The 23,668-nt window shown below is 41.0% G+C and overlaps 2 long non-coding RNA genes across 3 annotated transcripts in view; one reads left to right on the forward strand and one right to left on the reverse strand.

Annotated features, from left to right (window-relative positions):
• Positions 1-2,155: 2,155 nt before the first annotated feature.
• LOC108351761 (uncharacterized) lies at positions 2,156-3,264 on the reverse strand. The gene is made up of 3 exons (XR_015627937.1): positions 3,185-3,264; positions 2,578-2,783; positions 2,156-2,461 (listed from the first exon to the last, which is right to left on the reverse strand). It is a non-coding gene; the product is annotated as an uncharacterized LOC108351761 (long non-coding RNA).
• A 67-nt stretch (positions 3,265-3,331) lies between these two features.
• Positions 3,332-23,668, forward strand: part of LOC148004294 (uncharacterized) — an 82,542-nt gene continuing 62,205 nt past the window's right edge. Inside the window, exon 1 of one of the 2 annotated variants that reach the window (XR_015627936.1) lies at positions 3,332-3,633. This is a non-coding gene — a long non-coding RNA (uncharacterized LOC148004294). The remainder of the gene's footprint in view (positions 3,634-23,668) is intronic. The other variant, XR_015627935.1, reaches the window with a different exon arrangement.

Consider the following 23,668-nt stretch of genomic DNA (forward strand, 5'->3'; position numbering starts at 1 on the left):
TGGACTTCCAGTTTCAAAACCTGAACAATCCCAAGACATTTGTTCCCATTCTTTCTGGGTCAAAGCTTTCAGTGCCAACCTGAACAAGTTGTAAAGAGGTTTGTGACTCAAAATGCTTCTAGTGTTCACAACTCCAGTCCAAGCCCAAATCCAACCATGTTTACCTGTCCTTGTGGACAGCGTCTCTGGCAATCCAGACAACTCACATGCCACAAGGTAGCATGGGTTACAAATATAAAAGCTGCAGTAATAACAATAGTAGACAGTCTGAAGCCTAGAGAGATGCTGCTTTTAGTAATGCCCTTGGGGGTGTGCAGCTCAATGAGAGTTTCTGGCGTCTTCTCTGTGATGATGATGGCCTCTTAAGTGGTTGGCTCAGAGCTTGGGTGTCTTCCAAAACATAGCTCTCTTCCAGAATCTAAGGACAAGGAACATTCTGGGCATGCTGAGCTCAATGCAGAGACTAGCAAGGCCTAAAGGATAGAGAAAACCTGGATGAGGGATAAAGAAAGGAAGAGGCTAAAGCAAAAATTCTGAAAGGTAGCCAAGATCCAAGGAAGGAGCAGGGATATACAAGTTCTGAAGACAGAAACAAGGTGTGCAAGGTAAGGGACCATCCTGAAGTGGACTGGCAGAAAATCTCCTAAGACCTGGATGGCTTAATTAACACTTGAGGTGTTTTGAACCATCAATTCTTCTGGTGTATGGTCATTTTGTGCATTGTGTGAATGGCATAGGCCATGGCCTGATTAACGAGCATCACTAATCTTTCCTCACTGTGCACCTGTAGCACCATTCTGTATATTTCTCCAGATATTGCCCAAGTCATCTCCTCAGTGCCAAAGCTTACCCTTAAATTGAGGATCACCATTAACATTGACGGTGAACTCTGATAACTTTTCAGTCTTGGCACCGCTCTGAGGAGCAGGGTGGTATGTGGGCAGCGTCTTAGAAAAGATCCTTCCTGAAAGTTAATGTTTTCAGCATCCTATCTTCTCTGTTGCCTGGAGGTCATTGTGGAGAGGCAGTGTAGGCCAAATGACAGTATTAGGGGCTGGGAAGGCAGCACAGAGGCTCTCAGCTCATATGCTTGCTACTCTGATCAGGGCTTGTTCTGCTCAAGCTGTATTCTCGTCTTCAGAGATCCCTGGTGATGTTTTGCAGAGAGCAAACAGGGCTCTTTTCCTGCAGGTAGGGAGTGTCTCAGAAGAGGGATGGAGACCACACAGGCAGAATAAAGCAGCTGGCTGTCTCAGAGTTATGTGCCACTGAGGGGCTAAATCAAGTCAGCGTCTGGCTAATTATGGATTAGGAGCAAAACCTCCTTGATTGCTTTGGGCCCTAAGTCCTGGAGTTTCTGTTGCAGTCTTTTTTTTTCCCCCCTCCCAAAACCATATTGGTGGGTAAACATTAGATGTCAGTTTAATGGAATAATACAGAACAAAGGACAAAGGGCAAGCTTGGAGAGTGGTTTGGGTTCTTGCCTCTTATTGCAACCTGTGCTATAGTCAGCAAAACACAGGATGCAAAGGACTAAAGCTATGTCCCATTGAGAAGACTCAAGAGGAGGTGAAGCAGAGACTGTCAGAGCTCTGCCTGGTTTCCTCAGCTCCTGGTGAGGGCACCTGGTAGTCCCCATCTGTCAGTGTCTATGACTCTATCTGTGTCACTACCTCTCGTCTATGGTGGGCTAAAGCCTTGGAGAGTTAACACCTGTCTCTAGAAGCACCTAGCTATTGACCAAAGGCAGTGGGAGTCCATGGTGTGGGTCATGTTCCTAGACAGAAGGGCATCCATCCATAGGCATGCAATGTCAAAGGCATCTTTAGCATACAACCTACACTGAACTATAGAATTCACTGAATGACTTCTACTGGCCACATGCAAAATTTACTTTCCTTGAGGTTCATTTTAAAATTGGTTAATCTGATTTTCCATTGGGGGAGGGTGTAAACATATACCAACTTAAGATTTCAAAGGACTTGTATAGATGTGTCCATTTTCACTAGGATCGGCTTTCTACTGTGAAACACATTTAAAATATTACTTCCAGTTCATGCTGATATACACACAGTTTGCCGCTGTGTTGAAAGGCCGGCATAATGGTTTTAATATAATCTCTTGTCTCCCACACAGAGCAAAGTTGATTCTGGAGTGAAGCATTACTTTGATTTTTATTGTTAAAGAATTGCTTAGATGTGACATTAGAATCACCAGACACCGTATTTATCTCTTAGAGAATTTATCACATTTTAAAGCTATGAAAAAAAATCCATCAACTCTGTTTTCCTTTATTAACAAAGGAAAAAATCTTCATTATGCAGCCTTTGAACTGGGTTAGGTTTCTGTAACTGGAAGGTAGTTTCTCATGCTCCATTTGATAATTGATACAGCCCTTCTGTGACAAAGAAAGGCTTGTTGAGCAAGAGTGAGAGATGGCTCAGGGTTGTCTGAAGAATTTCTGGCAATAAATTTAAAAATGGAAATCTCACAAAATAGAATTAGCAAAAACTGGCCCCAAAGAAATAAAAGACCTGCAGAAAGCAAATTCTGTGCTTGGTTCCAAAATAACCCCACCTTTCTCTAGGGAGACAAGATTGTGACAGAAGAACCTGAGGACAGTGCAGAAAGGTCAAACACAGGCCAGCCCCTCCTCAAGAAGACAGACGCAGAGACCCTGATGTAAGCGCCCATCTCCAAACCCAACAGCAGAGGGTTCTTCTCAGGACCAGTAACAGACGGTGGAGTTGACAGTCAAAGATATCACAATCACAGCCGATCACCTTAAAAGATTTAAGGAGAAAAGATGAGACGATCACTTCAATATATTCAGAAAAGGCATTTGGTAAAGTTTGCTACCTTTGCTCAAAAACACACTTAGAAAACAAGAAATAAAAAGTCATTATTTTGGGGTTGGGGATTTAGCTCAATGGTAGAGCGCTTGCTTAGAAAGCGCAAGGCCCTGGGTTCAGTCCTCAGCTCCGGAAAAAAAAAAGTCATTATTCTGATTGTTTAATAAATATCGATAAAAACTTAAAGTAGCGACTAGATGTCTCCCTGGAGGTTGGAAACACACAGGAATTGGTGTCTGCCATCATTGCTCTCCAAAACTGCCCCAGAGACTCTAAGCAGTAGCTAAGAGTAGAAAATGCTGGGTTAAAATGGAAGGTAACCATGGACTTACACATAGCAGGATCCTATTTTTAAGAAAACGATTGAAGACAATTAGAGTTTAATGCCTCCACATGGTTGCTCTATGGGACGATGGGGTCTGAAGAATTTGATTGGTTCTTCTGGCTCAGACTATTCTGACGTTACAGCCATATTTGTCTGAAGGCTAGGCTAGAGACAAAGGACCGGTTTCCCAAGCAGCTCCCTCATGCCCGGCTAGCCAGGCAGTCTGTTGGAGTTGACCAGGGGTCTCAGTTCATCATTCTTAACGGTCTTCCAACAGGGATGTATCAGTATGCCCAGGGCCAGCAGCTCTCTTTCCCTGAGTGTGGGATCCAGGAGAGAACAAAGCGAAGGCCTCTATGCCTTTTGTGATCTAGTCTTAACTCCACTTAACTGACCCAGCCTACACACTCAAAGAGGGCTATGAAAGAATGCAAGAAAGGCTTCACTTTCCAAAGGGTGAGTAAAGAATATGTGGACCTGATTTTCTTTTTAATATTGTTTATTTAATGTATATGAGTACGAGTACACTTTCGCTGTCTTCAGACACACCAGAAGAGGGCATCAGATCCCATTACAGATGGTTGGGAGCCACCATGTGGTTGCTGGGAATTGAACTCAGGACCTCTGGAAGAGCAGTCAGTGCTCCTAACTGCTGAGCCATCTTTCCAACCCAGCGGATCTGTTTTAATACCAATTGATATCAAGTTTACTATTCTTTCCAAAGAACTAGTTTTGGCTCCCTTGATTCTATTGTGATTCTTGCTCCTGTTAACTATTTTTTTTTTTCTATTTTGCTTGAGCTGGTAATACACACAAGTACTGATTTCCCTCCAAGGATAGTTTTATCTGTGTCATAAATTCTGATGATGTTTTAAAAATCAGAAGGATTCAAATATATGCTACATTTCATAACGTAGTTGCTTAGGTTGTTTTGTTTTGTGCTTTTCAAATAGAAAATTTCCTGCGATCAGATAATATATTTACTATAACTTAGATCTTTTTGATTTGTTAAGTCTTGTTTTAAAGCCCAGCATTAGGTCAAGCTGTGTATGTTGCAAGAGAATGCTTACTCTCTAACTGCTGGGATCCAGTGATTAATAGCTATAGATAAAATAAAACTCGATTATGTGATTTAACTATTATATGCACATGCCAAACATACCAATAAAAATAAAAGATGCCTAATTTAAACTGAACTTCATATAAACAAAAATTGTATATATACATATATATTAGTATAAATGTCCTGCTCTCTCTTTTACCATTTTCTCATGTTAAAATCTACATGGCTTTACATAACCATACTACTATAAACAAAACTATAGTAATGTTATTATTGATTTTTATATCAGTTACCTACTTAGCTAACAAACTATATCAAAACTTATAGTTTACTTGCTCAGTATCTATTGCTAAAATAAATTATCTGAGACAGGAAAACTTACAAACAATATGAATTAGTTTTTTCACAGTTCAGGAAGCTGGGACCTCTAAGCAGAAGCATAAACAGGATAAATCCATGTTTAAAATATGGTCGGGGTGGGTGGGACGTGGTACACAAGTGTTTGCCTATTCACAGAGGACAGAAAGCGACATTGAGTGGATCTTTCTCAGCACTCTCTGTCAATTCCTTTAAGGTAGGGTCTCTTGCTGAACCTTTTCTTTTTCTTTACAAGATTGGCAAGCTCCAGCAATCCTCCTGTTTCTTTCCACTTGGCGCTGGAGAGACAGGCATGTGTGGGATGCCTGGTTTCTTATGTGGGTGTGGAGAACTGAATTATGGTTCTCATGAAAGCACAACAAGCATTCTTAAAACCTGAGCTGTCTCTCCAGCTCCTCCTCAATATGGCATCTTTTATTAGCATATAGAAGTTATGGAAAGCAATGGATTTAACTATGGAATTATTGTACATATACATAAAGGTACTTGATCACATTCGCTGCCATATCACATACATTGGAGGGCCGATGGGAACAAAGGGGCCTTATTTGTTCCTTAGTTTCCACTCCTTTTATACTGAGTGTTCATCCCATTCACAAGAGCAGAATCCCCATGACTGAATCTGTTCTCAAAAGGCCCCTCTTTCCACTACATCTCCAGAACTAGGTTTCAGCATGCATTTAAGAAGAGCCACAAACCATAACATCATTGTTCTCTAAGTTGATAATCTGTGCAAGGGCTTGAGGGTAGTTTGTCCTCTCAACTTCTGAGTCTTAAACTATCTAGAGCAGTGGTTCTGAACCTTCTTAATGCTGCCACCCTTTAATACAGTTCCTCATGTTGTGGTGACCCCCAACCATAAAATAATTTTCATTACTACTTTTTAACTGTAATTTTCTACTGTTAATTGTAATATAAATACTTGTGTTTTCTAATGGTCTTAGTTGACTCTTGGAAAAGGGTCATTGATCCCCCTTCAAGGGTTTGTGGCCCACAGGTTGAGAAACACTGAGCTAGAGAATGGCTAGAGGGTTATCTTCTGTTCGATATCTTGAAAATCTGCTTTGGCTGTCAACTGCTTCAAATAGCCATCTCCCCATGGTTAACAGAAGCTGGCCTGTGGGAAGCTGACCATTGTATATAATGGCTATCTTCTAAGTAGAAAAATGAAAGCCACAAGATATATTCATCAACTGTTGAATGCAGACATGTTTATAACCACTGTGAATTCCTAATACATTGACCCCTTCAGCATTGAAATGTTTATCTCTTGTAATATCGTACTTAATGTCTGTTGTGCCTGAGCCTAGAGTTTATTCATCTCTCTTTTGGTCCCTGTTTGTGTAATATATTGATACCTACACATCTTTTACTTTTATATTTGTGTTACTGGTTTTAAAGTATATTTTCCCTGGAGGAGGATATAACTGGGTTGTTATATCAATCAATCCCATCAATGCCTTCTTCTAAGCTACAACATTTAACTCATATATATTTATCATAACTAGAACAAAGATAGAATTTATACTTACCCTTTTAGTAGATTTTATATGACTGCTGTTCTTTTTTGTTTCCCTGTTCCTTCATTTTGCCTTCTTTCTTTTGTACTAAGTGGTATTTTCCCAGAGTCAGGGGTTAATCATAATCAAAACTCTCGAGGAAATAATAAAAAAAATTATAAAAGCTTTTAGAGTCCCATTTTTACTTTTGGTCCTTTTACTGTTCAGTCAGACAATTTCCCGTGCACTGAGGTACCCCAAAGCAAAGAGACTGGAGATTTCAGCAATGGGTCCATGACCTGTTAGATATTTCTGAGGTGTCCTTTCTTGTGGAATCAGAAAATTTTCAGTACTAAGTTGCTAAGAAAATGTGAATTCAAGCTCCCCTCACTTTCCTCTCCAAACCAAGAAGAAACACATTTTAAGAATCATTTGAGATCAGATGTGATCAACTCACCATATAAGTCCAGGAAAATACAGTCAAAAGCCCAGGCCTGTGTCTTCCCCAAAGATAAATTCAAGGTATGGTGATTTCCATTCATTAGTCAAACTTTGTGTCACTTCAACAAATACTTATAAAAGTTGGCTTATACAGATAGGTTTGCAGATGATTATTGGCTTATGAATTACTGGGTATAGTACCCAGGACTTTCCTCAAGCAAGGAAAGTATTCTATCTCTGAGTTACACTCTTGTATTCTTCACTCAGTTTTGAAGGGACCAGTCTTATGCTCCTAGTGGGAGGCAGCATATAATGATATGAGGCTTATGGTAGAGCAAAACTGGAAAATCTGGATGAAATGGGAAATTTGCTAGACAGATACCAGGTACCAAAGTTAAATTAGGATCAGATAAACCATCTAAACAGCCCCATAATCCCTAAAGAAATAGAAGCAGTTATTAAAAGTCTCCAAACTAAAAAAAAGCCCAGGACTAGGTGGGTTTAGTACAGAATTCTATCTAGAAGACTTAATACCAATAGTGTTCAAACTATTCCACAAAATAGAAACAGAAGGAACATTACCCAATTCCTTCTATGAAGCCACAATTACACTTATACCTAAACCACACAATGACCCAAATAAGAAAGAAAACTTCAGACCAAATTCCCTTATGAATAGCAATGCAAAAATACTCACTAAAATTCTCACAAACCAAATCCAAGAACACATCTAAATGATCATCTATCATGATCAAATAGGTTTCATCCTAGGGATGCAGAGATAGTTCAATATATGGAAATCCATCAACGTAATATCCACTATGTAAACACTGAAGAAAAAAACCACATGATCATCTCATTAGATGCTGAGAAAGCGTTTGACAAAATTCAATACCCCTTCATGTTAAAAGTCTTGGAGAGATCAGGCATTCAAGGCCCATATATAAACATAATAAAAGCAATATACCACAAACCAGTAGCTAACATTAAACTAAATGGAGAGAAACTTGAAGCAATCCCATTAAAATCAGGGACTAGACAAGGCTTTCCACTCTCTCCCTACCTATTCAATATAGTATTCAAAGTCCTAGCCAGAGCAATCAGACAACAAAAGGAGGTCAAAGGGATACAAATTGGAAATGAAGAAGTCAAAATATCATTATTTGCAGATGATATGATAGTATACTTAAGTGACCCCAAAAGTTCCACCAGAGAACTACTAAGCCTGATAAACAACTTCAGCAAAGTGGCTGAATATAAAATTAACTCAAACAAATCAGTAGCCTTCCTCTACTCAAAGGATAAACAGACTGAGAAAGAAATTAGGGAAATAACACTCTTCATAATATTCCAAAATACTATAAAATACCTCAGTGTGACTTTAACCAAGCAAGTGAAAGATCTGCATGACAAGAACTCCAAGTCTCTGAAAAAGAAATTGAAGATCTCAGAAGATGGAAAGATCTCCCATGTTCATGGATTGGCAGGATTAATATTGTAAAAATAACCATTTTGCCAAAAGCAATCTACAGATTCAATGCAATCCTCATCATAATTCCAACTCAATTCTTCATAGACTTAGAAAGAGCAATTCGCAAATTCATTTAGAATAACAAAGAACCTAGGATAGTGAAAACTATCCTCAACAGTGAAAGAACATCTGGAGGAATTACCATCCCTGACCTCAAGCAGTATTACAGAGCAATAGTGAAAAAAAAAACTGTATGGCATTAGTACTGTGAGAGGCAGGTAGAACAATGGAATAGAATTGAAGACCCAGAAATGAATCCACATACCTATGGTCACTTGATCTTTCACAAAGGAGCTAAAACCATCCAGTGGAAAAAAGACAGCCATATCAACAAATGGTGCTGGTTCAACTGGAGGTCAGCATGTAGAAGAATGCAAATCAACCCATTCTTATTACCCTGTACAAAGCTCTAAGTCCAAGTGGACCAAGGACCTCCACATCAAACTAGATACATTCAAACTAACAGAAGAAAAAGTGAGGAAGAGCTTTGAACATATATGCACTGGGGAAAATTTCCTGAACAGAGCACCAATGGCTTATGTTCTAAGATCAAGAATCTACAAATGGTACCTCATAAAATTTCAAAGCTTCTGTAAGGCAAAGGACACTGCCATTAGGACAAAATGGCAACCAACAGATTGGGGAAAGATCTTTATCAATCCTACATCTAATAGGAGGCTAATATCCACTATATACAAAGAACTCAAGAAGTTAGACTCCAGGGACTCCAATTAAAAATGGGGTACAGAGCTAAATAACGAATTCTCAGCTGAGGAATACGGAATGGCTGAGACACCTAAAGAAGTGTTCAACATCCTTAATCTTCAGGAAAATGCAAATCAAAACAACTCTGAGAGTCTACTTCACACCAGTCAGAGTGGCTAAGATAAAAACTCAGATGGCAAAAGATGCTGGTGAGGATGTGGAGAAAGAGGAATACTCCTCCATTGTTGGTGGGATTGCAAACTGGTACAACTACTCTGGAAATCAGTCTGGAAGTTCTCAGAAAATTGGACATGGTACTACATGAGGACCCAGCTATACTACTCCTGGGCATGTACCCAAAAGATGATCCCACATATAACAAAGACACATGCTCCACTATGTTCATAGCAGTCTTATTTGTAGTAGCCAGGAGCTGGAAAGAGCCTAGATGTTCTTCAACAAAGGAATGGATACAGAAAATGTGGTATATTTACACAATGGAGTACTACTCAGCTATTAAAAACAATGACTTCATGAAACTCATAGGCAAATGGATGGAACTAGAAAATATCATCCTCAGTGAGATAACCAAAACACAAAAAACACACATGGTATGCACTCACTGGTAAGTGTATATTAGCCCAAAAGCTCAGATTACCTCAGATACAATCCACAGACCACATGAACCTCAAGAAGATGGATGACCAAAGTCCAGATGTTTCAGTCCTTCTTAGAAGGGGGAACAAAAATATTTATAGAAGGATATATGGAGACAAAGTTTGGAGCAGAGACTGAAGGAAAGACCATCCAGAGACTGCCCCACCTGGGGATCCAGTCCATATACATACACCCATCAAACCCAGACAATATTGCTGAATCCAAGAAGTGCATGCTGACTGGAACCTGATATAGCTGTCTCCTGAGAGGCTCTGCCAGAGCATGACAAATATAGAGGCGAATACTCAAAGTCAATCATTGTTGGAGGAGTTAGAGAAAGGATTGAAGGAGCTGAAGGGATTTGCAACCCCATAAGAACAAAAATAACAATCAACCAGAGCTCCCAGGGACGAAACCACTCTCCAAAGAGTACACATGGACAGACCCATGGCTGTAGCTGCTCATGTAGCAGAGGATGGCCTCGTTGGGCACCAAAGGGAGGAGAAGCCCTTGGTCCTTCAGGGCAGGGAGGTGGGGAAGGTGGTTGGGTGGAGATAGGGGAAAACATTTGAAATGTAAATAAAATAATCCAATAAAAAATAGAAAAAAACCTTTAACAAGTGGAATGTTGGGAAGTACCCAGTGACAAATTATAGCACCATTAAACAACAGTGCTTCTAGAACTGTGGCTTCAGAGGATAAGACAGAGTATCCTTGGATTATCTCCTTTCGATTCTTTCCTCTTTGCTCTGTGCTTGGGGGTGACTTTCCTGTTGTATTTCTCAGGCTCCAGATGGCCTACACCAATGGCAATAAATGATGAGAGGATAGAGGTAAAGATGAGGAGGGAAACAGGCATATATCACCTACCTCATCTGATCATGTGCCACTTTTGCCAGCTGGTCCCTATTCCACCAGACTAGCCTTCCTGGGCTCCCTTAACAGTTTGTCCATCCATCTTGCATGGCACTGCCTTGCACTGGTTTTGCTTCACTGTCCTCTTAGCTCTTCAGCAACTGTAATCAATTATCTGCATTAAACCCATTGTATCACACTCAGATATAAGTTTAATATTCAATCACCTAGCTCCATCCCCCACACCACTCAGATGAATACATATTTTGTATACAGACTCAAGACATTGTCACATTCTTTGCAGTCCTCTAGTGATGGAGCTAAGATTATAGAGTATTCTATAACCGTGAGTTTTAATATTTATTTTTCTAAATTGATGACCTACTTGTATTCTTACATTGTCCTCTATTGACATCAAAAACTCAGATATCTGCTCTAACTGGTCCACTGAGCCAGCTATAGTCTGAAACTAGGTTCTTTTCACTATGGTTGCAAATCAAAGGAGTGACCTTGTCAGAAGAACCTCTCCTATCAGTTAGCCTAGAACAATCAGATAGTGCCATGTAACATTTTGAGCTGAATTCTGCCAGCAAAATACCCCTGAAAAATATATCATGATTTTTAGGGGTGCATCCTAAGACTAAAGCCATGAGATACACTTGACCATCTAGAGAAAATAGCTTTTCACTCCCTGTATAGGAAAAGGATGACCTTGCTATGAAACTTCACTGCTCCTTGGGGTTAAAGCTCCTCTGATTCTTCCCACTTTCCCAGATCAGAGTTGCTAAGAACAACTATGGCACAAAGAATGAATTCCCCTGCCCCAGACCTCCCAATCATCCCAGAGATGTCCCCTCACCAACTTCCCTCTCTTTCTCAGCCCTCACACCCACCACCTCTTCTCACACCCAATCCCTACCTCTGTTCTCCTCCTCATCTATTCCTTCACCCAGCTCCCTCCTATCCACCACTGATGTATATTTTATTTCTCTTTCTGAGTAAGACTCAAGTATCCTCCCTTGGGCCATCCCTGTTACTTAGTTTCTTTGGGTCTGTGGATTGTATTGTGGTTTTCTTATAATTTATGACTAATGTCTACTTATAAATGAGTACATGTTACTTTAGTCAGGATTATTTTCTAGTTCCATCCATTTGCCTGCAAGTTGCAGGATGTCTTTGCTCTTACTAACTGAATAGTATTCCATTGTGTAGATGTACCACATTTTCTTTATCCATTCTTCAGATGAGGGGCATCAGGATTGTTTCCAATTTCTGGCTATTACAAATAAAGCTGCTACGAACATAGCTAAGCAGGTACACTTGTGGTATGATAGAGCATCTTTTGGATATATGCTCAGGAGCGGTATGGTTGGGTCTTCAGGTAGAACTATTCCCAATTTTCTGAGAACTGCCAAATTGATTTCCAGAGTAGTTGTACAAGTTTGCACTCTCACCAGCACTAAAGGCATGTTCCCCTTGCTCCAGGTTGTTACCAGCATGTGCTGATACTTGAGATTTTGATCTTAGCTATTCTTTGTAAGATGGAGTCTCAGAGTTGTTTTTGATTAGCATTTTCATAACTAAGGATGTTGAACATTTCTTTGTTTCTCAGCCATTAGAGATTCCCCTGTTGAGAATTCTCTGTTTAGTTCTGTATCCCATTTATAATTGGGTCATTTGGTTTGTTGGTGTCTAATTTCTTGAGGTCTGGAATTGGGGAAGCTCCCAGGAGTCTTTAGGGATGGTTCTAGCTGAGACTCCTAGCAGCAGGGAATATAGAAAACCCCTTCAACCCAAAACCTTCAACATCAAATGTGTCCTTCCTACAAGATGTGTAGGGAACAAATTTTGAGGGGATGTCTAACCAATGACTGGTCCAACTTGAGGCCCAGCCCATGGGACAGAGCCAACCTTTACACTATTAATGATACTCTGCTATGCTTGCAGACAAGAGCCTAGCATAACTGTCCTCTGAGAATCTTTATTTAGAAGCTAATGGAAATAGATGCAGAGATCTACAGTCAAACATTAGGCAGAGCTCAGGGAGTCTTTTGAAAGAGCAGGGAGAAGGGATTGAGGGAGCCAGAGGGGTCAAGGATACCACAAGAAGACTTACAGAGCCAGCTAACCTGGGTCAATGAGGGTTCATAGAAATTAAACACCACACAGAGAGCATATAGGGGCTGGACCTAGGCCCCCTAACATACATAGCAGATGTGCGGTTTGCTTTTTATGTGAGTCCCCTAACAACTAGAGCAGGGGCTGATTCTGACTCTGTTGCCTTCTTTGGATCTCTTTCCCTTAGTCTGGTCTCAGTGAAAGAGGATATGATTAGTCTTGCTGCAACTTGATATGCCAGGGCAGGTTGGTATCCACTGGGGTTTCCCTTTTCAGAGGAGAAGGAGTGAAGGCAATGGGGAAGGGGAGGTGTGAGGGTAGGACTGGGAGGAAAGGAGGGAGGACGTGCTGTAAATGGAATGTAAAGTGAATACATAAATAAAGGAAAAATAGAAACTAAGATACCATTACATGGGCAGAAGGCAAATAAACAAATAAAAAACCAAACCAAACCAAACCAAACCATGAACTCCAGATCCTGTGTGGCAGAGTACATTTGCACTTCCAGCACTTGGAAACTGGAGACAGGGGTCAGGAATAAACTGATGCCAGTTTGAGTGACATAAGACCTTGTTCTAGAAAAACAGATAAGAGAAAGGGAAGAAAGGAAACAGAGGAGGAGGGAAATCCCCCTGCCCATCCCTCTCAGCTTTGTAGCTTGGCTAGAAAAACTTGTTATGTTTGGAAAGTACCTTACTGGTGTTTTTATCCTTCATATCAATTAAGTATCCTGGAAGTCATCCCACCATCACTGTTCCAAGGAAAGAGGAAAACTATCCCTACACGAAATATGCTGTAGGAGCTGTCTCTGTGAGACAGAAAGAATGTATTAGTTTTTCATCATTATAACAAAATGCCCAAGACAGGCTAGCTCTACTAGGAAGTACGTTATTTATCTTATGCCGTGGAGGCTTAAGGACATGGTTCTGCCATCAGTTCCGTTCTAGATTTCTAACACATAGGCACACACCTCAAATAACCACAGCAAAAAGAAAGTAGAATGGCGATCTATCACCTCCAAAATATTGTGCACAGAAGGCAGTGAGAGATGGGGAGTTTGGAAGGGAGACAGATGTCCTAACTATCTCAGCATGGGTGAAGATTCTTTTTCAGTTCAGTTACTTTTCTAAAGAGTTCCTCTGCCCATACAGTATCCAGTATAACCTGGAAGACCCCAGAAGGTCACAGAAATTAGCTAGGAGGTTAAGAGTGTATAACGGTATCTGTGTTATGGGGATGGAGTGCTGCAGTTGAATATTATATAGCCAATAAGCCTGGCCAAGAACCTCTGGGCAATGTAATGCCACCTTGGAAGAATACAACTCCAGAAAGGGCTGAGTTTGGATGAATACAGCATGACTTTTTCACTCATACAGCATCAACGGAACAGGCTGTGGCTTCTCATACCAGAGGCTCCTGTCAGTGTGGAACCATTATGGAGCCTGGAAGATCTGAGAGGAACTGGGTAGTGGCTTGTCTAATGCTGAGGTATCTACCATCCCCTGAGGTCATACAAACCACCTCTTCCATACTCCATATGCTACCTTAGCCATGAGCAAGATGAAAAGGCATATGAAATATTTGTCTAGAAGAAGCGAGATGCCCTGAGACTATGGGAGATTATTAAGTCAGATTGTTTCCTTGTCTCAATTGTTGTTTCTTTGCAAATCTATCTGTCACTTGCAAACTTTCATTCTTGATATGAATTAATAGTCGAGGCACTTTGAGGTGCCAGATAAAATAAGATTGGATCTGAGTCAGTTAAGTTATTCCCCAGAAGTAGCCAGACACTGCTACTGTCGAAGGGAGTTTCCCTTCATGAGGGGCTAACTGCCCTAGCTGCAGATAACTCTCATGCAGTTCTTTCCCAGGCAAATCACTGCGAAGCATGCAAGATATCTCTTTCCCTCCACAGAGGGATAAAGAAGGAGATATTGTGAGCCCAAGCTGGTGTTAGCTGGATGGGGAGATCTATGAACTTTTCTAAACTTTTCAGTCATCAAATGAGGATTGAAACACATCTCCACTTGACCTTATGGTCAAGTAAATGGCTGACAGAAGGAAACAGAAAAGCATAGGCATCCAAGTCCTGTGACCAAGCTTCCCTGTTCTTTAGGTAATGATTTGAGGCTCTGTTCTAGCCTGGGGCAAGATAAAAGTTGCTGGCTTGGGTCAGAACCCTTGCTTCAGTTCTTGAGACAGATCAAGCATAGGATTTATCTCCAAGGACCTTCCGGGCCTAGTGTCAGCCAGCCCCATAACCTCCTGCTTGTTTCTTTCCCCTTTGATATTAGCGAGTAGAACATTCCTTAGTAGAACAGACTGGGATGTAGGATTTTATGCATAAAATGGGACCTCAGAGTGAGTCAAATCTGGGTGTATTTGGTCCATGTATTTTCCAATGGGTATATTGAGTAGGCTCTAGGGAAACTCCTCTGGAGCTATAACTCTGCATTGTGGGCTTAGGTAGCTGGTATGGATCAACAGCTGCTGCAAGGTTGGGTGGGAGAGTTGGGGAGCAAGCATAGCGTAGCTTAAGTTCAAGGTAATCTATAGTCACAAATATATTTTCTTTGAGGGAGTCAGTAATTTTTTTTAAGGCTTTCAACTATTGAGTAATATCCACCCACATTTTGGAGGGTCAATTGTTTCCCTCAAATTCCATTGGTTAAAATGTTAATCTCATCTATAAAATACCTCACAACAACATCCAGACTAGTGTTTTACCAAATATCTGTGTTGTGTGACCCAGTCATGTTGACACATAAAATTAACTGCCACATAGGAATGAAGGCTCAGCTGGTGTATATTACAATGGGTCCAGACCACTGGCCCACATTGGAATACTAGTGATAGACATCAATGGAGAATTCTTTGACCTCCTCTGACTATTCCATAAAGACTCAGGTGAGAGATATCTTTTGGAGGATAACCATAAAAGCAGCCTTTCTAGAGTGCAGTGGGAAAGATTTAGGTAACTGAACCCTGAACTAGACAGCCACAGAGAGAATATTTGGCTCAATGACCTCAGTAGTGTGCAAACTTTGGTGAGTTGCTAAGCTCTGCCAGGCCTCTGGGATTGGCCTAACAGGGGCAGTGAGGGAATCAAGAAAGGACAGATACAAAAAAGCTGGGATCAGCTGGACTGGGCTCTCTGATGGAGAAGCCACAGCACCCCAAATGCTCAGCATGCTTATATATACACTTGAACAAGGAGAAAGGATTATTATATGCAGATAAACAAGGAGGAAGGATTATTATGTATAGCTGAATGAAGTTTAGTTTTTTTCAGTAGGAACAGTTTCTGGGTAGGAGTATTTTTCAGGCTGTAAACAACCAGGTGGAAATGTCTGGTTTCTTCGCAGACTCAGTTAGGTTATCATGATGTTTTGCTGGGACATACAGGGGAAAGAATGTTTTGGTAAAGCAGACACATGAAAGAATGTTTTGCTGAAGCAGATACAGGTGAAAGGATGTTTTGCTATAGCAAACATGTGAAAGGACACATGATGTTTAGAAGAAATATAAATACGACCCCACAGACAATGGGTACTCATGCATTTGTTTACATTGTTCTGCCTTGCTAGTCTTCACTGATAACACACATGTATTGGTTTCCCTTACATTGTGCTGCTGAGCTTTGCTCATAGTGACTTTATAGAGAAAAACTCACTAAAGAACTTCTCATGAGGTTCCTGCCCCTTCTTACAGCTCAGGTTGATTGGCAAGCCTTATGGTTTCTTCTGAATTGAGCTGCCATTGCTGATTATTGTATGGTGTCTGCCAAGTGGACTCAGCTGCAGTTGCTAATTCATGTTTGGTGTTTGCCAGTGGACTGGACTGAGAACAGCAAAGATTGGAATCACCCAAAGAACTATTTCTAAACAGGTCCACTTCCCCTACATCCTAATAAGCTTTCTTTTCCACTACCTCTGGAAAGGAAAGATTTACCTACTCATTAAAGTAGAAAAATACTACCTACAGTAGAGTTAACACTGTTAGTATTTGTGTGCAGATGCAAAGAAGGCTTTGCCATGCCTCTGAGCCTCACTCTGTGAAGGCTTTGCCCCTCCCAGGTTTGGAGGCATTGGGTCCTTCAGATGACCATTTCCATATCAAACAACACAGTCTCAGGACTGCAGTCACACCCTACAATGAGTGGAGGAAGTACAGGCTGCCCTCCCTACCCCCACTTCCTGCTTCCTTGAAGTGAACCTTCTGTGCCGTAAACCCGGCTAGTTGGACAAAGTAGCTCTGGTCGATAAAGTAGAATGACCATCTTGCCTTTGAGATGGGGAATGTTGGTTAGATAGTAACAGGCTTGGAGGACATTGGGAAGGGACCCCCTCCTTCAGAATCAACAGTCTGTAAAGCTGAAGACTAAAATTATAACACTAATTACTGGCCAGAAGAGTAAAGCCTGAGGTCATATCTCTGACTCTAGGAGGAGATGTGGTATACTGAATTGCCCCGAAAGTCATTAAGAGATAATTATCTGAACCTGGTTCCAGGGGTCTTAAACCTCATAAGATGATTATCTACGTGGAAGAACAAGGACAAACTGTTGCCCTTTCTATAAGAGTAAATCTAAATGGGCCTGGCAATTATCTAGACAGAATGTTGTCCCTTAGAAAAACTTGTCTGTTTTAGAGCCTTTAGATGCAACATAAAACCTACATAAAGTGGATTGGTACAGCGGTCCCTTTGGCCACTATGCACTTGGTTCCCTCAAATGTGCCGTAATCTACAATAAAGTCTTCCTAAATTCTGCACTTGGCTTTGTAGGGTATTGGGTTTTTGGGTTGTTTGTTTGTTCTGCTTTGTTTTGTTTTCCTTAATCCTGTTGCTAGTGATCACAGGAAGCTAATGGATTCCAGAGCAGGATCCTGTACCAAGAGCACCAAGTCACATGGATGAGTAGAACTGAATCTTTGTAGGGTAAGAGCTAGAGTGCAATCTTCCCTCAAGATGGGAAGCCTCTGTGTGGCTGCTCTGGATGATGGCTCATGAGCAGAAGCACCATGATGCCCAAGCCAATGGCCCAGACCTGGAACTGGTCATGATTGCTGGTAGACTGCAAGGTGCTGGAGATTTGGGGAGGGTAGATCTTTGAAAGAGAGAGATAGAGTTTATATAGCATCTACCTGCAGCCATTTCTGAACTGGCTCTACAAGCCTTTCTGAGAGGTCACTGTGTATCTGAGATATGTGCTAGGAAAGGCAGGTTCTATTCTGTACCCGGTGGCCACTGTGCAGAGGGGAGGCAAGTGGTTTGAATGTCTCTCCTACATGGAGTATTGAAAGTTAATCCTTATTGCAGGGTCTTAAGAGAGTACTAGCTTGGTAGTTTTAAAAGGAGGGACCTCTGGGAGGCCATTTGTTTAAGATAAAATCATTAAGGTGGAGCTCTGTGATTGAATCCTGGTGGTTTTGTAAGAAGAGGTAGAGAAACCAGAAATACACCCCTACACACACACACACACACACATCCTTTGTCATGTGATTCTGTGCAACCTGACCATATTATTATGTTATCCAGTCTATAGTATTTTGTAACTAACAACAGAAAGTAGACTAGGGAAGTAGATGATTAAGGGGTGTCATAGATTTCTAAGGAGAGACACAGGGAAGTAACATGGAGAGGGAAGAGACAGAGGGTAGGTCATGATCATACTTCTCAAGAGCTCATCAAGACAGTGAGGGTGTGCTGTAACGAAAGAAGTAGAAATATTCAGTCACTGTTCTCTCCTATAACCTTCTCCCTTTCCCTCATTTTCTTTCTATTTCTAAGTAAGGTACAATGAAAGGAATACTCACATTTCAAGGACACTTTTACTAAATCATTGTTCTATTTAGGCTCTAAAAAAATTGGGCAGATAACCTTTTGGTTTTGGTAGATTCCTATAAATTCTCTCTATATGTCTTCAAATCTGCTGCATCAATCTGCATTTCCTCTACTCTCTGCTTATCTTCCCCAAACCCAGGAATGCCAGGACCAGCCTCTGAGACTCAAATACCAAAAATGACATACAAGTAGTGCTCATCCGAAGCCAGATGTAGGTGTGCCTGTCCAGGAGAAATGAGACCTGGGAATACTGGTATTCAGAATGCCTTCTGCACAGACTTTTGCAGAATGAGAACTAAGCTGAGCCTCAGGAGCAAAGGCCACACATCTGCAGCTCTGTGTAAGACAATGGCCTTCACTGAATCCCCTCTAATACCTAGCATGTGAAAAGGTGAATGAATTGATGTTCAAGGTCATATTGCTGACAAATGGCAGACTGTACTTGAATTCAGATGATACAGAAAAAGAAGAATAAGAACAATGTTCAGCATAAGTTCTGATGCTGGAGCCATTCAGAGGGCAGTAACCATAGCACGAATCTCCTCACAACAGACCCAGGAGGAGACCTTGAGAGGAAAAAGGCAACTGCCTTCCAAAGCCTCTGTCATTACTCTACAGAAAGTTCCTAGTTATCACAGAGGAAGAGCACATTTATGATATTATGACAGTCCTAATGATAGGGACTAGTGTGATTAATGGATAGACTTGGGCCCTTGAATATAATATAAATGTTCTCCAAAGGAATACCAGCCATCCCAGATACTATAGGTTGCATTTTGCATCCCCTAAATATATTGAAGTCCTAAGGTGCAGTACCTATGTGTACAAACTTATTTAGAATTAGAATCTACTATGGTCTAATATCCCCTCCAAAACTCTAGTTGAAGTTTCTCATAGCAGTACTAAGAGTGGAACCATTAAGGAATTAAGAGGTTACTCCAGATGGAATGGATGAAGGTAGTTACAACAGGCACAGGTTAGTTTTCTCAGGAATGGGATCCTGATGAAAGAATGAGTTCAACCTGGGTTTCTCTCTCACACACACTAAATTTCCTTGTCATATAACACCATTCATATTGCTATGATGCAGCTTCTCAAGACAGCCCTTATTGGGTGCTAAGAACTTGCTTTTGACATTCCTGACCTCTGGACCAATAAGAAATAAATCTTTATTCTTTATAAATTACTCAATTGAGGAATTCTATTGTAGCTACACAGAACAAGACTTTTTGTAGATTCTCATTAAGATGAGGCCATTAGAGTGGGCCCAGTATAAAATGGCCACCTTTATAAGGGAGGATATTTGGACACAGAGACAGACAAATATGGTAGGTATGTGTTAATCAAGAGTACCATATGAAGATGAAGGATAATATCAAATTGTTATGGCCACAAGTCAAGGAGCACCCAATACTGTAGACTAACCAGAAATTAGAAGGGAATCAAGGGCAGATTCTTTGTCATAGTCACAGAAAGAATCACCTTGAAGATATCTTGATTTTGGTTCTCTAGACTCTAGATTGATGAGGTAGATTTGTCTGCTATGAAAGTCACCTGAGCTGAGGAACTTTGTTATCAAAGTCTCTCAAAATTAATACAGCAAAGCTCTGGGGTGAAATGCCCATCCCAGTCCTTTAGCTGGACCTAGGCTGTAGAAACCCAGATACTACCCCTGATGAAAGATACCCAACAGTGATGTGCTGTGTCAAAGGAGGTCAGGAAGCATGTGGGCATACCCCACAACTGCGTTCCTACATGTCTAAATAAGTATATACAATAGCTCATATTCTGAACAGTAAGGACCTTCTTTGAAGGGAGCCCTTCCTTCGAAGAACCAGATTGAAGTTTGATTGTACACCCCAGCCTGCCACATGGCTGGATGATGTTTGTGTTCTCTAGTGCTCCAGTGACAATTAGCATCAGGAAATTAGCTTCATGATGGCACATTCGTTTTCTCTACTTCATCCCTGGTGTTTGATAGAGAACTGGAATTGTTACCCTCTTCTCACCCACATCCAATACTCTAAGGGAATGCCCTTTGAACTGCTTTGACAACTTGGAAGTTTTGTTGCAAATTCTCAATGACATTCATGTCAAGTTCAATTTGCAGCCTTGTTTGTTCAGCTGATTAAGTCCCATCCAACTTTCTTAAGACAGAATTTCAGAGAATCTAATATCTTGCATTTGTACCCTGGAAATGCAAGACGGCAGGGATGGTTCCAGTAAGAAATTATATGTTTGGGGTCTGTCATCGGGAAACATTGAATCCTCGGATCTATTTATTGGTGATCTATTTATTTTAACACACACACACACACACACACACACACACACACACACACACACACAGAGAGAGAGAGAGAGAGAGAGAGAGACAGAGAGAGAGAGAGAGAGAGAGAGAGAGAGAGAGAGAGAATGAGAAACTCGTCAACCAATGAATGAGAGCATACATCTGTCTCTCATTTATCTTAACCACAGGTTAAAAGTGAAAGTTTGAGGTTAATAGCTAAAAGATAAACATATGAATAAATGGTCTTACTGATCCATACACCTGCTCCACTCTTCCTGTTCACTAGCTATATGGTCTTGATTCAGTTTCTTTTTTAAAAGAATTAGTTAATTAATTATTTTGTTCAAATTCCAAATGTTGACCCCCCTCAGACCCCTTCCTAGAGCTCTTCCCCCATTCCCTGCTTTGGTTTGAGAGTGTGCCCCGACCCCCCAGGCATCACCCTTCCCTAGGATGCCAAGTCAGGTCACTACAGGACTAGGTGCATCCTCACCCACTGAGGCCAGACAAGGCAGTCCTCTGCTACACATGTGCTGGAGCCTCAGACCAGCCTGTGTATTTTCCTTGGTTAGTGGCTTGGTCTCTGAGAAATCCTGGAGTCCAGGATAGTTGACACTTTTGGTCTTCTTATGGAGTTGCCTTTCCCTTCAGCCCCTTCAATCCTTCCCCTAACTCTTCCACTGGGGTCCTTGACCTCAGTCCAATGGTTGGCTCTAAGTAGCTCCATCTTAGTCAGCTGCTGGTAGAGCCTCTCAGAGGGCAGCCTTGCTAAGCTCCTGTCTGCAAGCACAACATGGCATCAGTAATAGTATCAGTTTGGTGCCTGCCTATGTGATAGATCCCAAGTTGGGCTGGTCACTGGCAGGCCATTCTTTCAGTCTTTGCTCCATTTTTGTCTCTGGATTTCTTTTAGACAGGAGCAATTTGGGGTCAAAAATTTTTGAAGTGGGTTGGTGTCCTCAGCCATCCACTAGAGACCATCTAACTAGTGGAGGTGGTCTCCTCAGGTTCCTTCTCCCCACTGTTGGGCATTTTGATTAAGGTCACCCACATTGAGTCCTAGGAGCCTCCCCCACCCCAGGCCTCTGGGCCCTTCTCGAGGTTCCCCTCATACCCTTCAGCACCAGCAGCTGCTTATTTCCATTCTTCGGGGGTTCTCTCTTTTCTCCCCTTCACTCCTATATCTGATCCTGTCCCCGTTTCCTCTTCCCCTCCCCTCTCTTTCCTAGGTCCCTCCTTCCCTCTGCCTCCCACGATTATTTTTTCCCCTTCTAAGAGAGATTAAAGCATCCTCACTTGGGCCTTCCTTCTTGTTTAACTTTAGACTCTATTGGGTGTATCATGGGTATTCTGTACTTTTTTGGCTAAGATCTACTCATCAGAGACTATACACCATGCATGTCCTTTTGGGTCTGGATTATCTCAATCAGGATGATATTTTCTAGTTCCTGCCATTTGCCTACAAAATTCATGATGTCCTTGTTTTAAAAGCTGAATAGTATTCTATTGGGTAAATGAACCACATTTTCTGTATCTATTCTTCAGTTAAGGGACATTTGGGTTTTTTCCAGCTTCTGGCTATCACAAATAAGGCTGCTATGAACAGAGTAGAGCACTGGTCCTTGTGGTATGGTGGAAAAAATGCCCAGGAGTGGTGTAGCTGGGTCTTCAGATAGAACTGTTTCCAATTTTCTGAGGAATTGCCAGACTGATTTCCCCCTCCTGCATCTGAGGTTTCATGTTCTATTATTTTAGGTTTTTAAAATCAACCAGCACTGACTCAGCTCAATGTTACTCCTTGTGACACGGTTAGATGCAGCTCAGTGAAATGCCACCTCACTTCACCTCATCACAAAGGCATCTTAAAATATCACCTCATCACAAGAAGGTTGAATAGTGTGTTAGATATTTCAAGAGAGGAACCATGTGCATATAACTTTTTTGCAGAATATTCCTATAATTGTTCTCATTTATTATTAGTCATTTTTGTTGACTCTTGTTATACATATTTTATCTATTTTTATTTATTTGTGGAAATGCAACCTACTTTGTTGTTTTAAAACTATTTTAGATTAACACACATTAACATTAGCAATGGATTTCATGTGTCGTCTTCATATACATATACCATTATACTCTGTTCCTACTCACTCTTCCTCTGTGCTACCACCTCTAACTAGTCCCCTTTTCTCCAGGTAGTTTCCTCTCTGATTTCCCAATACATTATCCCATTACCCTTTCTATTTCCCACTTCCCTAAGTATATTCATTCCTCCTTTAAGAATCCCATTTTTAGTTTCTTGATTTACAAGCAAACAACTATAAACACACAGGCACAAAGACATGTACAGCCATGTACACACACATTTATTATATGCATGCAATGGGTCATTTGATCTAGGTTACACATATAAGAGTAAAACATGAGGTGACTGTCTTTCTAAGTCTAGCTTATTCACTAAACATAATGATTTCCAGTTGCACCCGTTTTCCTGTAAGTGATGTGATTTCGTTTTTCTGTAGAGTTGAAGAATTATTCATGTGTGCCACAATTTTCCTCATCTGTTAGTCTGTTAATAGGCGCATAGGCTGATTCCATTTCCTAGCTCTTGTGAGTTACAAAGTTATCAACAGGATGTACAAGTGGTGTGTGGACTAGAGTTGTTTGGGTGCATACCCAAGAGTGGTATAACTAATCATATGATACTATTTCCAGTTGTCTAGGGAACTTGTATATTGATTTCCATAGTGGCTACCAAGTTTGCATTCCCTTCAGCAGTGAAGGGGAGTTCCTTTCCCCATGCTTCCTTGCCAACATTCACTGTCATTTGTTTTCTCGATGACAAGCATTCTGCCTGGGGTGAGATGGAATCTCAAAGCAATTTTAATTTGCTATCCCTATAACTAAGGATATCGATCACTTTTTGAGTATTTACTGAACACTTCATTGCAAAACTGTCTATTCAGTTCATTAACCCATTATTGATTAGAGTTTGGGGCTATTTACTTTGTGAAGTTCTTTGTGCAAATTAATATTCTGGATATTAACCCTGTGTGTGATATGCAATTGGAAAATGTATCTTCCCCCTTCTGTGGGCTGTCTGTCCACTC

Source organism: Rattus norvegicus, chromosome 8, assembly GCF_021556685.1.
Source record: "Rattus norvegicus strain SHRSP/BbbUtx chromosome 8, alternate assembly SHRSP_T2T, whole genome shotgun sequence".
NCBI lineage: Eukaryota > Metazoa > Chordata > Mammalia > Rodentia > Muridae > Rattus > Rattus norvegicus.